At 32.5% G+C, this 15,231-nt stretch overlaps 1 pseudogene; it reads left to right on the forward strand.

The window, feature by feature from the left end:
- Positions 1 to 372: 372 nt before the first annotated feature.
- LOC144369679 (cadherin-19-like) lies at positions 373 to 14,796 on the forward strand (annotated as a pseudogene).
- The last annotated feature ends 435 nt before the right edge of the window (positions 14,797 to 15,231 follow it).

The raw sequence follows: 15,231 nt of genomic DNA on the forward strand, positions 1-15,231 counted from the left end.
GATAGCTAAGAGTAACTTCAACCTTCAGGCGGATTTGTGATTGCAGTTTACAACAAGTGTTCCTTGAGTAGAAATTTATAATTATTGCAATCGGATTATTGTTGGGCTACAAAATATAATTTACTAGCTTAATCAAAGGATAATTTGAATGTATATTTTATTCCATTTCTCTCAGATGCAAAAACTATAACCTGTCTTTAGTAATTATGGGAGAAAATGTTATTTCTTAAATGACAAATTTTGTTTTGTTTCTGTGCTTTAGGGATACAAAAGATATTTGAGAGAAAAAAGATGATAAAGAAGCACAGGATTTTGGTGGGCTACACACTCTTTCCTTGGAAGAGTGACACTGGTACCCAAGGAGACATCGCAATGCACGTTTGCTGGCTGCTGTCTTGTGTGCTGGGGATCCCTTGCCTCTGGCCTGGCTTTGCAGTGGCAGGAGACTCTAGCAGAGAGAAGGCTGAAAAATGGGAAGATTCTCATTGGAGAGTGAATCGAGACTGGGTGTGGAACCAATTCTTTGTATCAGAGGAAATGAATGGAAGTCATTACATTGGACGGGTACTTACTTTCTGAAAGTCTTCCAGTCCATGGTTTTGGTGTTTGCTGAGTTCTGCATTTTTCTCAGTGGAACCACTAGAAAACCTCAAACATGAACATTATTAATTATTTAGAATTTTCAAGCACCTGAACATCATTAAAAACGTGAGTTCTAGGTTCAAATTTCACTCTAGTCTCCTACATGAAAAGGCTGCCTTCATTGATCAATAGCTAAAAATTCAGTGGTGCAATTTTTGGTAATAAATCAAAGCAGACTCAATGAGTCAAATATCATCTACCAACATTTTTTTACCTGATTTTTCTGTTATGCTAAATAGCTATTGATTTATCCCTCCTTCATTTTTAATGAAGCAGTTTAATACTATATCCTTTTGCAGCCAAGGAGTGTCAGAAACCTACAGACTTCATTTGATTAGTGAAGTTGAAGTGCAAAGAATAGTTACTTTCACCTTCTTAGAAGAATATATTTTAATAAAATGTCCTTAATGAGACAGAACACCTCCAATTTATGTTTTTGGTTTTGATTATTATTTGGTTTTCTTTAAACACAGATAATTACAATATCATGTCCTTTTCCATAAGGTTCTTTCTCTAGATGAATGAACTGAAGTAAGTTTAACCGCTAATTAACTGGCACTAAAATTTAATTGGGCCCAAAGGGTGAAGCACTCAAAATTCATTAACTGTCTTCTAGCCCATTCAGGAGAGCCTCAGCATTAGTGTGGTATCCAGATTCCATCTAAGTACCTCTATCCTATCAACCACAGGCACAGGAGTACCTTCAACCACAGGCTTAGATTAGGCTTCAGAACACTCCTATGTGTCTGTGTTTGTCTCCCACAGGATCCTCCTTACCCTTTTAATTCTCCACAATGTCTGCAGGTAAATCACATGCCCTGTGGCAAAAATAGGGTCCATCTTAAGGGGCTGCTAATGAACTGAGTCTATCTAGCTCCATTTAGAGTGATCTCCAGAATGACTTAAACTCTTCTGTCACTGAAGAGGGTGACAGGCAAATACCGTTCAGTGGCTTTTTGTAAATAAGGTACTTAACTGTACCAATGTGACAGGAACAAAGACTATCTCCTTGGCTGTCACATTTCCTACTCCGTTTCTGCCACCTACACCAGCCTCTTATTTCCTCATGTCACAGAATGATTGGCTTTGCCTGTTCTTTTCTTTATATAACAAACATCCATTAAAAATACTTGTTTTTTCCTCTAAACAACCTCATGACTCACATTACACCGAGATAACTGGTTTGGGAGAAACTTTGGGGGATGTTTAGGTGTATGCAACTGAAGAACTGCTGGTAAGATGTCTCCCACTAAAGTGCCTTTTGATACATTCATTTAAAAAAATAAAAATTGGGGGCTGGGGATGTGGCTCAAGTGGTAGCGCGCTCACCTGGCATGCGTGCAGCCCGGGTTCGATCCTCAGCACCACATACCAACAAAGATGTTGTGTCCGCCGAGAACTAAAAAATAAAATATTAAAAATTCTCTCTCTCTCTCTCTCTCTCTCTCTCTCTCTCTCTCTCTCTCTCCTCTCTCACTCTCTCTTTAAAAAAATAAATAAAAAAATAAAAATTGGAAAGGCAGTTATGTTAAAAAAATAAAGTGACATTGTTTGGTCAAATATTTAACAGCTGCTTAATTGAGAAAATATTTTAAAATAAAAATATAGTAAATTTCAAAATATGTACTATAGTGCATGAGATCAAAATGAGTTTAACACATGCATTTTGTGACATTTAGAGGCAAGTGTTCAGTAAAAGAGTTTTGGTGATTTACCGCTTAAAATTGTTCTTTATGGGCAGGCATGGTAGCACTTGCCTGTTATCCCAGCACTCCAGAGGCTGAGGCAGGAGGATCTTGAGTTCAAAGCAAGCCTTAGTAACAGTGAGGCACTAAGAAACTCTGTGAGACCCTGTCTCTAAATAAAATACAAAATAAGGCTGGGGATGTGGCTCAGTGATTGAGTGCTGCTATGTTCAATCCCCAGTACCGAAAAAAAAAAAAAAAGAAAAAAATGTGTCTTTAAAAATGTTAACCTCCTTGGTCTTTGAAATTTATAATTTAAATAAGCTTGGTATACTCCTATTCTTTACTGAATTTAATTTACATTCATTCAATATTGAACAAATTTTAAAACTACACTGAAGTGATATCATTTTAAAAACATGGTCTATTCATTGCTCATTTGACATATTCATTAGAAAATATATGAATTATTCTTAATTTCATAACCTCATGACATACAAAATCTCTTCTTTTTATAAATAATTAAAGACTATCAAACTAAAAAAGCTATAACCATAACATCAAGTTGGATGTTAGTTTTCCCAAATCTGTTTCTTCCAGTATGTAGCAATGATAATACAGATTAAAACAACAACAATAAGAGCAACAACAACAATAATACTATATTATTGTTATTTGGAGTATGTTTAGAATTTCTCCACAATAGCATAGAAAAGTTATATGAGTTAGTGAGGAATAATAACTTTTAACTGCAGCCATCAGACAAGTTGTAATTGGTTTAGGATGGCATTTCATGGTTATCTTTGTATTTTCATAGGAAGTCTTCCTTTGAAGAAGAGTATATTCATGAATGGTGGATCAAGAAAACACACATTTGTAATAACAAAGGCATCATTTACATACAAAAGGAGAATTATTTATGTAGATTTAATTATGATAAACCAGACAGCCTATTTAACCACATCAATATCAAAATGACATCTTTTAACATATAAATTTTAAAATCTAAATAACTCATCAAAACTATGAATGAGCAATTTTTCACAAAATAAAAAGAAGAAAAGTGTATGTTTAAAAATCAAGTAAAATGTGTTAGAAAGAGTGGGCATTTTCTAGCTTAAAATTAAAGATTTAAAAGCATGTTATATAATTATCATCATGGGTGAATCTTGGAATCCACAGTCCTGTGCCAAATCATAAAACTTCCCAGAAACCTGAGACTATGGGTAATTTTTAAAAATTTTCTGTCTTTGCTTCTGCATAGAAAAGATTGAGTTCATCAGTATTATGTAACTTGTAATGTTATAATTACTTGTGATCATAGATATAAGTAAAATTTTCTCTAGGTTCCAACCAAATATAAATATTCGAGGCTTTGGTTTTAGTGACCAAAGATGTAACCATAGAACAAACATGGACCAACTATGTTGTGAATATTTTATGAAAGAGACTTTGTTTTTCAGTAATAATATATTACTAGAATTGTCTATGTAGAAGAATCAAATTTCTGTAGTTCTTTATATTTTAAAAAAATTAACTCTCTTTCTGATGGTTGATCTTAAATTTGAAATTGATGTGTGAATTAAAATAATATAGGAATTAAATAAGATTATTAACTCAAGGAATGATTAGCACAAAAGGAAACGAACTCTTAAAATGGATTTTTCATTTTGAGCATATCTGGAAACTCAGTTGTACCTGTTTGTACTTACAGCTAAGATCTGACTTAGACAATGGAAACAACTCTTTTCAATACAAGCTCTGGGGAGATGGAGCTGGAAGTCTTTTCACCATTGACAACAGAACAGGTGACCTATATGTCATACAGAAGCTCGATAGAGAGGAACGGTCCCTCTACAATCTGAGAGCCCAGGTAATAGACACCAACACTGGAAGGGCTGTGGAGCCCGAGTCTGAGTTTGTCATCAGAGTTTTGGATATCAATGACAATGAACCAAAATTCCTAGATGAACCTTATGACCCCATTGTCCCAGAGATGTCTCCAGAAGGTATTGCATATTAATTTACATCAAAGATATTTTAACAATGACAACAAATTTTAAATTTTTGAGCATATGTTTTGGAAGTGGATTATCTAAGTATTACATTAACACTTCCTTCTATGAACATGTTTAAGTGAAATATTTTTAAAAAACTAGTCTATAGTAAAAAAAAAATTAAAAATGGTACTGTGCATTAATAAATTACCTGTGTTATTAAATTTGTCTCATTCTGGAAAGCAGTAAAAAAGTTCAAACATGTTTATTTGAGCAATTAATAAAATTCTGCAGGATATCTATTTAGAATATAGAAAGCCAATTTATAAAACAAGAGCTACTATTGACATCAAAACCAAGGAATCTAAAGACTAAAAATGAAGCAAAGTGGTGGAAAACCCCTGTGCAACTATTTCAAGTTTCTTTTAAAGTCCAATGCTATTGTTACTAATGATTTAAATATGATATATAAAGAACAGGGTGATTTCCATAAGACATAGGAATTTATTGCCTTGAAAACTGGAAATGTTTTTCTAGTAGGGGAAAAGCTATGTTTATGCAAAAATTTTCCTTTAATTCAATCAGTGAAAATACTTTAAAAGCACAATAAATAGTATAATTTAATTCAAAAATTTACTTAACTTTGAAAAATATGATTCCATAATGATCATTTAAAATTATGCTAACATGTTTTAAAACTGCTTTACCTAAATATGTGATTCATTATCCAATGATTCCAAAAATATATATTCTTTCATATAGTTTTCTGATTTCTTATATTTTAATATTCTAGGTAGAAATTCAAAGGTATCTTTCTACATCCTTTAGAATATAAGTATTTTAACTAGTGTGTAAACAAATCAAACTGTGAAATATGTATCCAAATTATTATTAGATATTAAAAATTATTTTAAATACTTCAATTTTGTTTACTAAGCAAAGGGATAGTTCTTTGCCTTCTCTTCCTCTCTGTCCTGCTTGGCTCCTCTTCACCTCCTCATTCCTCTCATCCTTCTCCTTTTTCTTCCTTCATCTTCTAACTTATCCTTCTTTCTCATTAAGCATATCTTACATACTCATGTACTAGGAGCTCTTCTGTAAAACTGAGAATAGAATTGGAAAGAACACACAGAAATTAATTTCTAACATGGATTATATTTTAATTCTGTACACAAACAAGAAATAACTAATTTTAAGCAAGATTATAATTGACAAGATGTGTTATGAAAATGTAAAGTGTAAATGATTGATGATGATGAACTGCATGGAGAAATAGGGGGCACTTTAAAAGTGTGTGATGCAAAAAGGCCAGCCACACCTTATCCAAAGATGATTTCCATATTAGAGTGATGAAGACTGTTTGTAGCAGTGTGTGAGTCATTGACATATGTCAATGATGTAGGTCATAACTGAGATCCTTTTAGCAGAGAATACAGCAGCTAGGGAGCTCAAAAACACCCAGGCTTACTCCACTGCTAAGCAAAATGGGGTGGGCGGGCAAATTAGAAAGAGCAGATTTGGCTGGTGACATAGGAAGAAGAGAAAGACATGAAGTATTTTAAAAAGCAGGTGTTGTTCAGAGTCAAATGGTGCACTTACAAGGGGGTTATTTTGAATACATTACATTTTTGATGACATGGTATCACTGCAGTCTAACTGTGGCTTCCAAGAGACTCCCAAATCACGGTTTAGTGCAGGCACTATCTAACTGCCATACTCATCTTGTGCACTCCTGTTTGAGGTCCATGCACAAATCTTCTAGTCAATTTGCATAGATCATGACGTCTTATGAAAGTGCCAGTCAGGATTCAGGCTGAACATGGACTCATAGTAACACCACTGAGCACTTTTTATACCTCCCTGGAGGCCAAGTCCAACAAAGTGTGTAACATCAAGGTGTCCGTTACGAACATAGGGAGATATTCCTATTGCTCTGTTAACCTTCTCATCAGCGCCCTCTGAAGCATTTCTGCACTTTGTTGACTTTGATTAGGAGTAAAGAAACCAAATAATATAGTTATACAGGCTTATCTTAATGTTTAATCAATAATAAATTGAATTATTTTACTAAATAGATCATTAATTTTTCAATTTATTTTCATATTCACTGCCAAGTGATGGGTTATTGTTTCCAAATTCCATGTTGCCATTGTTCCCAAATTCAGTATCCAACTATTTCAGCCTTTAAGAACTAACCAGTGCGACTTTTTTTTCTTAAATATTTTGGTTTGTGTTGGAGTCAACCACTAATTATTAGATTTTGAGTCTGCGCTTGAACTTAGAGTTTGGTTATAATTACTGAAAGAAATCTACATTTGAATGTCATGAGAAGAGAAAACCCAAAACATTAAAAATTTTTCTCTATTAAAATTAATTAATTATTTTTGATTGACAATATTCATCCATATTTATGAGTACCATAGAATATTCATTATGTACTTGCTTATTAAACATACATTTCTTTACATATAATGTTGGGGTTTGGCCAATTGTGTTTATATTTGAAATTCACTTACTTTCAAACTTCAATTGTCAAGTGGAATGGATATATAACATTATATTTTCCCACTTGTTACCCTGGATGGCCAAAGTCATTGTCTTCCTTCCATGTGAAAATATAATACCAGGAGACATGGGGTGCCGTCATGTTTGGAATGATCAAATAAATGAATGAATGGATATATTTGTGGTAAAAAATGCTACATAAGTGACTGGACAGGTTTGGTAGCTGATACTGATGGCTGTGAAATGCAGGAAGACTCTACTGGTCTGGATGGAGGCATATAATACCCCAAGAGCTGGAGGTAAATTGTAAATGCTGACTCATCATTTGGAAAGTTTTTAGTGCAAAAGCTACATATTCCTTTTTATGTCCTTTTAATGGTACCATAGTAATTGTCTATCAAACAGATAATCCCATCTTTCAATGATGGCTATTAGCGTTTACATAAAACATTAGCATGTCATCAAAGGAAAGGGCATTTAAAAATAGATTTTGCATGCTGCTTAATAGGCAATTAAACCTCCTTTGACAGGTTCTGCCAATATCACCCAAACCTACCTAGAAGTATTTGTTTTAAACACTGAACTCTTGCCTTGAAGGATTTTAAAATGCAGACTCAAGTGATTTATTTTCTGCAGATCACTACAACATCCTGCTAAAAGTGAATCATGCTTTAATAAATTAGGCCACATTATGTGTAAAACAATGATAATAAATAAATATTTAGACTTCACATGCCTCAAATGCTAATTAGGGTTGAAATTATTTATCATATATGTATATGTATGTATACATAAAAAATTTTGTCATATATGTATATGTATGTATACACAAAAAAAAATTTAAAGCCTGAATACTTCAAAGTTTGGTTTTATATATTTTTTCCTGTCTATAGATAGCTAGAATAAATTACTAGTTAATGTCCTCTCTTCCCATATTTTGGAGCACTATCAAATAAATATGGTCCACCCAATTTTTCATGAAACATCAATTTCAACATTATCAAGAGTCCAACATTTATGGTCTTTATGATGGGCATTTTACTTATTATCAAAGTCAGGATGTTTTTGAAGTGAAATGTCTTATAAGAAAAACTTTATTTTTTTAAAGATAAAAAAGATTATTATAACCTTTCAGATTTGAAATGTGAATAAAGTGGGTTATACTGAATTCTATGATTATTAAGGAAATATTTAAATTCACATAATTTATATTTTTGGAATTGCACATATAAAATTCACCTTTATAATTTTATCATCAATATGGCACAAGTATATCATAATAAGTGGCAATAAGAAAAAACATTTAAATTCAATTAATGTAAAATGCATGTAAATTTATTTCAATTCCTTCTCAGGAAAAAATGTTATTTGTTGAAATTTACCACATTTGAAAATTAGATTTTAAGAATCTTATGCCGGGGGCTGGTGATGTGGCTCAAGCGGTAGCGCGCCATGCCTGGCATGCGTGCGGCCCGGGTTCAATCCTCAGCACCACATACCAACAAAGATGTTGTGTCCGCCGAGAACTAAAAAAATAAATATTAAAAATTCTCTCTCTCTCTCTCTCTCTCTCTCTCTCTCTCTCTCTCTCTCTCTCTCTCCCTCCTCTCTCACTCTCTCTTTTAAAAAAAAAAAGAATTTTATGCCTTCAGACACATGAGCTGAAAATAAATTAGACTTGGATAAATTGTTTTTACTATTCTTTCTAAATGTTTTGCTTTCTTAAACAGTCTAATTTGTTTGACTTGAATTATACTATCTCAGATTATAAAAAGTTGAGGTGTCAAAAATAAAACACAAAAATAATAAAAATGACCTAGTTTCCAGATAGTTATGGACAGAAAAACAGAAATAATTGAGGAATACTTTGAACAGTTATGGTAACGAGTAGGAAAATACTGTCTCTTTTCAGAATTTCATTTGGAGGTTCTAGGTTGTAAAGTAATTGCTTCTCAAATATAAATCCACTGAGGATAGGTCAGTCAGGACTTGTGAATAAATAATAGTCTTCACACTGATAAAATCAGGTCTCCATTGAAAGGTGGAAACAGGAGAACCAAGGAAACTAATATTTTCATCCTGAATTTGACCAATAAATTCTCTAATTCACCTTATATCTATTTGATTGTTACTAAAATCACAGACTTAGAGTACAGGTAAAAATCTTTCTTTATGAATCGAATGTGAAAGATGATGTATTAAGAACTGTGTAATGTTTTGAACGACCAACAATAAAAAAAAATCTTTCTTTAATCTATGCTTCTTTACACAAATAAACACCTCAAAAAATTTATCTGAGATTAATTCAAGTGTACTCATGTTAAAACTGCAAGTTAAAATAGCTTTCCTATTGGAAAATTTATATTTTCATTCTAAAAGAAGTCTGTTAACCTTTATAACATAGAATTTCACACCAAGATATTACATACTAAAACAAATGAGTTATTTTGAAATATGCAGTTTGAATTCAGCAAATAGTAAAATAAAAAACTTTACCACATGTGTTTAATTTAGGATTCTGTAATAAATGCAAGCTTTAATTATGAAATGCTCTTGCCACAGGTTGCTGACTTCCTTATTACGTACATGATAGCAAATTACTCTCATATAAAAAAATTACTTCTCCTTTATACTTTTGTATTTGGATTCCTCCCATAATCACCAGAGATTAAAGCATTCTATGTGATATGTGACAATACCATTCAATAAAGCTTTCTTGTAATGTTAAAGTTAGTATTTGTAGGAGACTTGTTCAATCTTCTGTGAAACTCTTGGTTGATAATAAAATGCACATAATCAACAGTGACAGAGCTACACTTTCCTTACACAAGATCATTCTCAGTGATGGCAGAATAAGTCTTATGTGCTGAGAAATTCTGTTATTGATGCTATCATGAATTCAATCTTCAAAAATATTTACATAACTTTATATAGGTTAGTATTTATTAATATTGCCACAAAATGTAATTTAAGTGCAGCTCCACATACATAACAATTATTAGTATGTGTGTATACTATTATTATAATTTTCTGTGTCAGAACTAATTAGTAAAGGCAATTTCCAAAGACTTCTAAAAACCATGCCTTCTAATTGAAGCACTCAGTGCAGGTTGATATTTTGTGTCACCTACTTAACAATAAGTTTCTACAAATAGAGTGCCTGTTTGAATAGATATAGCCAAATATCAAGCTAAACTTAAATTCACAAGGACTTTTTATGACAGATAGTTATAATGATTCAGAAGCTAGCTACAAAGACATAACCAATATTTTCAATTTCAATTGTAAAAACAGTGTCTCTGAAGAGTAATACAGCCAACTGAAACTAGTAATCATTGTAAAAATAGAAACCAAAATTATTATACAATTATATTTTATGTTTATTATTGGAACAAGTAAGACAATTGATAAGTTAGTCTTATTGAAATGTGATTCTGAGGCTACAGTCATCTAATCATACTTTTCTAATGAAGCAGGTTAGATACACATTGATTTAAGATAATCTTTGGGCTGGTAGGGTCTAGTCATTTAGCTCTCCCTATTTCCTAAAAGCTCAAGGATCTCTGACCAAACAATTCTAACTCCACTGAGGGATGCAAACTGACGTTTAGACTCCTTGATAACCAAGTAAAGGTTTTTCTACTCTCTGTTTATTCCTCCTGATGAGATTCAAGGATCTGGCCAATTTCAATTTTTAAGTTTTCATCAACTATATAAATACAATCAGAGGATGATGTCCTACAGTAGAAGGAGGTCTTCAAGACTCAAGCTTGAAGCATCTCTAATATTACTGACCAAGAAAGGAAGGATGTCATGCATTCTTATACAAATTAGTGTTGAAATTAATCATTTATTTGTCCCATCCACATCTAAGATTTAAGATTAAGAGAATCTTTGGTCTGGTAGAGTACAATTAAAAGAACTAATACAAACATGAACTAGCTTAATTAATGTGCATGTAACTAATAATATGAGAAAGAAGGGATTAGGAGACCATGGATATTTTATATTGAAAGACATGTTGTTAGTCTCCTACTGATTGTTCTCATTCTCGTGTGGACTGAACAATTGATTCTTAACTATATGCAAAATAGGAATGTATAAAATGTTATCAAGTGATTTTATATTTCTGAAATCTTTTGATGTTTATGTATTATTGATGACCTTTTTTATTTTTGTTGGTGCTTTATAATTATAGATAATAGTAAATTTAATTATTCCCTCTTCACACATGCATCTCTCATTCCCCCATATCTTCCCTTTTCTTCTCCTCTTCCATCACCAAGATATGCTTGTTTCTACTCTGTTGATCTCCCTTATAGCATTATTATCATTGTTATTATTATTTTTAAATTAGTGCCTTATAACTATATATTTAAGTGAGATTTATTGTGGTATATTCATAATTCATATAAGACAATTTGGTAAATTTAATTCCTCAGTACTTCCCTATACTTTCTCCTTCCCCCTCCCTCTCAATCTCCTTCCTCAACTTTTTGGTCTTTCTTCTAATTTCATGAGATCCCTCTGTTTTATTTCTTCTCTCTCTCTCTCTCTCTCTCTCTCTCTCTCTCTCTCTCTCTCTCTCTCAACAGTACACTAGGTTTTCCATTTTGTAGAGGGCAAGGGAATGATATATTGAGATGCTCAAGAGGTAAGTTTCAGTTAGAAGTAAAGAAAGCTTCAACTTAAAATGAGATATTAAAGAGCAGGGCTGGAAACAGAATCTAACTCCTTAACTCAATGTGTACTTAGAAGGGTAAATGAAACAATCAATCTAACTCAGTTTGGTTAAAGTAATGCTCCTTCTGAATCATTTTATTTGAACAAATCATCAAAATTATTGTATAGGCATGTCTTAAAAATATATGAAATTAACAAGTGTCTACACGTTAAGTGGTTGGAATAATTAAGCATTGGAAGCGGTAGGTAAATTTTTCTTTTCATGTATTTTATTATTCTAGTTTTATTTCAACCCTGTGAAAGTGTTGCCTAATTAAAGTTATGTAACAAAAAGGGATTCTTTGGTAAAATATGCTATTTGATACTAAAATAAATGTTGTAGGTAACATTAAAAGAACTAATACATCAGTTACCTTTCCATTGATTGACATATTGCCTTTCTAGGGTAACTGATGTGAAACAACAATCTGTTTACGGGGTAAAGTTGTGAGTTCATAACCCACTTGAATCAAACTGTGAAAGATGATGTATTAAGAACTGTGTAATGTTTTGAACGACCAACAATAAAAAAAAATAAAATAAAAAAAATAAAATAAAAAAATAAAAAGCTTTTAGAAACAAAAAAAAATAAAAGAACTAATACAAATAGTGACAAATGCATAATACTGAGGTCCACCCCCAGTTTGAAGTATAGAAGCAATTCCTATTAGGGTGTCCCAGTTTATACAATAGGATTGTGTTGGAAATTTCTTTATTTCTTACTTTCTTTTTTTTTTTTTTTTTGCTAAGGGGAATTGAACCCAGGGGTGTTTTTCCACTGACCACACCCTAGCCCTTTTTGTTTTATTTTTCATTTTGAGACAAGGTTTCACTCAGTTGCTTAGAGCCTCTCTAATGTTCTGAGGCTGGACTTGAATTTGTGATCCTCATATCTCAGCCTCCCTAGTGCCTGGGATTACAGGCACATGCCATGGTCCAGGGTTAGTGATGGGGAAATTAATAATACTAGTTCTAAAGAAAATCACAGAGCTTATTGGATTTTGTACCATTGTATGATCATTCTTTTTGAGAGTGCATATTGTGTTTCAACAAACGTAGATTTTGATGAAATTGGTAATGCTCAATTTCATTTGTATAGATATGATTTCAAAGCTCAATATTTTATGCAAATATTTTTGCACTTGAGCATTTATAGTAAATGCACAAATAATTATTTCACATGGTTGTATTGATTAATACTGAAGTTAGAAAGAAGGCTTACTTTATTAATATCAACTAGATTTTGTTTTGCTTTTTATTCCTCAAAGAAAATAGGTACAGAGGAAAGAACTGAAACAGGCCTAATCATTATTCTTAGCCTCCACTGGATATTCTTTAAAGCTCATTTCAATAATCTTTATCAATATTTGTCAACATTCTGCAATTGTTTGAGGTACCGGCCACATTAAGATTTTTGATGAAAAGCATTTTCAAGTATTTTTTTTAAAAATTTTCCAATAATAACACATCTTAGAAAGATTATGGATTATACATTATAGTAAACTGCTTAATATTTGACATGTTATGGATCTGCATCTGAAGTTCTGTAATGCGTAGAAGAATTAGGGCTAGTTTATATAGGGTTATGTTCCTTGTCTGTAAAATAACATTACTTCAATAATTCAGAGAAAACAGGTAAACTAGGATCTTGTTTTATAGTATGATCTTCCTTGCTAATGAAAAGTGCTTTGCAGAATTGAACTCATATTTAATAATACTGAAGTCTTAATTTCCTGTCAATATGTGCTTTTCCTTCAGGAACATTCGTCATCCAGGTAACAGCAAGTGACGCTGATGATCCTACAAGTGGCAATAATGCAGGTCTCCTGTACAACTTATGACAAGGGCAAGCCTATTTTTCTGTTGAACCCACAACAGGTATTTCTGATTTAAAAAAAAATGAATTTTGTTGATTTTGTTGGCTGGGGTTGTGGCTTAGGTGTAAAGTGCTTTTATTCACTTTTATTCACTTTTGCGGCTGTAGGTAGTAAACTTATGGAATCAGAGATATTAGAACATGGATGCTTTTGTGAGATTATTCTTCTGCATACCCCAAATAATAATTTAAATGACTATTTTTATTGTGCAATTTTGTTTCAAGAATAAGATACTTGCTTTGATCGCTCAAGTAATAAATGTAAGGTAGATTGTATGAAAATTCTTTTTTTAAGGAAATATCTTTTTGAGGAAACTCTGTTTTAGCTACACAAATACATTTACAAACATTTCCAGAAAGCATGAGCAACTCTCATAAGAAGAAATTATGATTAAACATAGAACAAAGAAGAAGCAAGTAAAATTGTGTATGTGTGTTTGTATCTATTCACACATATTCAACCAGAGCATGATGTCCTAATTATTGACTGTTGAAAAATGAAACAAAACTATTGATTGCTTCATCTTCTTCTTCTCTCACTTCTCTCTGACTTGCCCCATGCCCCAATGTCCAGTGAAATCATATTTATGTTGATGGCTCAACAGAAGTCACTTTCACTCATTTCCTTCCAGTAGAATAATCAGTAAACCACAGCAATTTAGCAACATTTAAATCTATTTTTACATATCAGGTTTCCCAATCATTAGTTGTATATGGGAGAATGGTTTTTTAGTGTGCATGTACACACTAAATGCACAGGTCTAAATCATGTCGATGCTGCTCAACTTAGCAAATTCTTGTCCGGATTAGGGTTCTCAAATCTTCTGACTTGTCAAGCAAAACATTTATGTATCAAAAAATGTTTTGGTCAACAATGAAGAATGGCAGTGGTTCCATAATAGTATCATGGATCTGAAAAATTCCTTTTTGACACAATTTGAATGTTCATTGTAACATCCTCCATGCCTTTTCTTTTTATTTTTTATTGGTTAGGTTTTTGGTCTTTTCCCAGTCTTCAGACTTTCAGTCTCTACATAGTTTAAACTTTGATATATTTCTGGATCAAGTCATTGGACTTATTTTCCCAAAACCCTTAATCCTTGATGCTATTAACCCTGTGGCTTTAAAGACTGCTGCTGGGCCTGACAACTTCCAATTCTACATGTCCATTCTGAATTTTCTCTTGAACTCCACAGGTAGACATCAAGCTTCCTACTCAGCATCTTCATTTGTACATGTTATACACATTTAAAAGCTAACATTCTCTTTATTCAGCTTCTGATCTCATCTGCCTGCTATTCCTCTTATTCCTGCAGATTTTCTTATCTCAATTATTAACAAATCCAGGCTCCATATTGCTCAAGCTTAAATCTCATTTATTCAGTTCAAACACCACTGGGTGTGAAGAATTAATGATCCAACTCAGATTGAACTGCGCCAAATCCAGTTCAATTTTAATTTCTACTCAGCTGAGTTGATGATCAGTTCTATACATTTGCTGATACCTTCTGATTTTTATTTTTCTGTGAGCAAAGACACATATACACACACTCAACTTTTAAGAGGAGAAGATTCTGTTAAGGTTTAGAAGTCCTTTTCTCTTTCTCAAACAAAAAACTCAATCTTTTGCAGGTATTGTTCATTTCTCACATTCAAAACAATCTGGATGCTTCTCACCTGCTCCTTCCAACCACATTGGATCATGCTGCTGTCTTAATCAGTCTCTGTTATTGCAATAAGCTCTCACCTAACCCTCGAGTTTCACCATCTTCCTCCTTCAGTTTATTTCAACACAGCTCTCATG

The sequence above is a fragment of the Ictidomys tridecemlineatus genome, chromosome 13 (assembly GCF_052094955.1).
Source record: "Ictidomys tridecemlineatus isolate mIctTri1 chromosome 13, mIctTri1.hap1, whole genome shotgun sequence".
Taxonomy (NCBI): Eukaryota; Metazoa; Chordata; class Mammalia; order Rodentia; family Sciuridae; genus Ictidomys; species Ictidomys tridecemlineatus.